The sequence below is a fragment of the Octopus bimaculoides genome, chromosome 19 (genome assembly GCF_001194135.2).
Source record: "Octopus bimaculoides isolate UCB-OBI-ISO-001 chromosome 19, ASM119413v2, whole genome shotgun sequence".
Classification (NCBI taxonomy): domain Eukaryota; kingdom Metazoa; phylum Mollusca; class Cephalopoda; order Octopoda; family Octopodidae; genus Octopus; species Octopus bimaculoides.
In genome coordinates, this window is record NC_068999.1 from 14,265,293 (window position 1) to 14,267,187 (window position 1,895).

General features: G+C 32.5%; 1 long non-coding RNA gene across 1 annotated transcript in view; it reads left to right on the forward strand.

The window, feature by feature from the left end:
• Window positions 1-284: 284 nt before the first annotated feature.
• LOC128250100 (uncharacterized) overlaps window positions 285-1,895 on the forward strand; it is a 10,210-nt gene continuing 8,599 nt past the window's right edge. The window contains exon 1 of the long non-coding RNA XR_008266221.1: window positions 285-315. This is a non-coding gene — a long non-coding RNA (uncharacterized LOC128250100). The remainder of the gene's footprint in view (window positions 316-1,895) is intronic.

Here is a 1,895-nt window from a genome sequence, read left to right on the forward strand (position 1 = left end):
TACATATATATATATATATATATATATATACATATATATACATATATACACACGCACGCACACTTATTTTGCTTTTATTCGTCTCCTTTATACATATTTCTTTCTTTCTTATCTATCTGTTTCTTATATTTGTCACAGGTATGTGACACATATATTTGTTATTTATTTTTCCTTGTCTCTACTTCTGATATACATCACAAGGCTGTGCATATATGTCTATTATGTGTGTTTTACTCTGTGCTTTATTGATTATTATTATATGTTTCCTCTCTGATCTCCTCCATTCTGTCTTTAGTCGTGTGGTGTGATGTGTTGGTGAGTGTTATTGTTCCATTCGTGTTTTCTATTGTGTCTCGGTGTGTCTATTGCAATGTGTGTAGCCTCTGTGATCTGTATAAGTGTTTTATCAGTTCTATGCGTCGATAATACTTTAACGTCTATGCCAGTAATCCACCCTCCATATTCTGCCTGAGCATGTTGGTAGAGTATTTCTTTTCTTTGAGGTGCCGCCATTTTCACCTATACGCTCGTCTATGCATATCCTGCGTACGCTCTTTCCAATGTAGTTAGTTGTCATGTTTCTTCACCATCCTTCAGTACATCGGAAGCGACACATTATATTCTCAATCTTACAGTTAACCCGCGAGTTCCTCGTACATAGAATGGGGACTTATAAATGTGATACAACAGCAATACCAAAGGAACACATCAATAACAGAAACGATGCTTATCTTATTACGGGGAACTGTTTATCGATGTCATATTATTACATTTTAGAATACGCGTTATTACATAAAATGATCGTCAAATTCTGAAAAGACCCACATAAAACTTTCATACAAATTTTAACGTTCTTCTTAGAATATTAAGAATAAACTATATATGAATCATAGAAAAATTATTTCAAATTTAGGGAACTAGAAATTACTCATTATGTCATACACATACGCTACGCATCTATTAGTTCATTTCAACCGAAAAGAAAAAAAGTGCTTCCTCTTGCAAACGTACGATTATTAAATCTTTAAAATTTTATTTAAAACATCAAAGCAAAACAAACATATATCTATATAAGATCGTAAATAGGTAAGTATATTATTTCATTACACTGAAAGTATGATAACTGTAACCACGGTTTGCAGGAAAATATTTTGCGATACATTTAGTAAGAAAATTCTGAAATGAATATAGAGCCACATTGCAATGTTTTCCCTATGTTTAATATCGACACATATATTGAGTAGAATACTCATAAAATCTGAGTGCTAATGTCAATGAACGAACATTTTAATTCTATTTAAAACTAAATTGGCAGACGCTTCAGAAAAAAGCAAGTGCACATTTTATTTCGTGTTGGACGTATGCGTTTTCTTCTGGTCTGTGTGTGATAAATAAGACCTGCGTTTTTATGTGCGATGGTGCATTCATATATGCGGATGCTTATGCTTACGTTTGTAGATTGTATATAATTATATGGGGGTGTTTGAGTCTGTGCATTCACCTGAGTATATAATATGTATATAGGGATGTTCTTCGTTAACTATTATGCTATTCTCTAACCACGACATACTTCTAAACTCTCTGTTTCATTTAACTAAGAAAATCAGTAGAATTGCTGCAGTTTATACACTTCACCATCACTTTTTATTCTCTATATCTTTATATCACTGATAAAATATATCAGTTATCCGTTTTCCAAATGCAATACAAATAATTTCCTATTTAGGATATACGCTGTAGTACTTTCCTACGCTTAAAGTATCTCTATGTATGTGGGTACACATATACACACACATAAAAATATTTATATGTATATATGTGTATATACAGATGTCTATACACACACACACACACACACACACACACACACACACACACACACACACACACACACA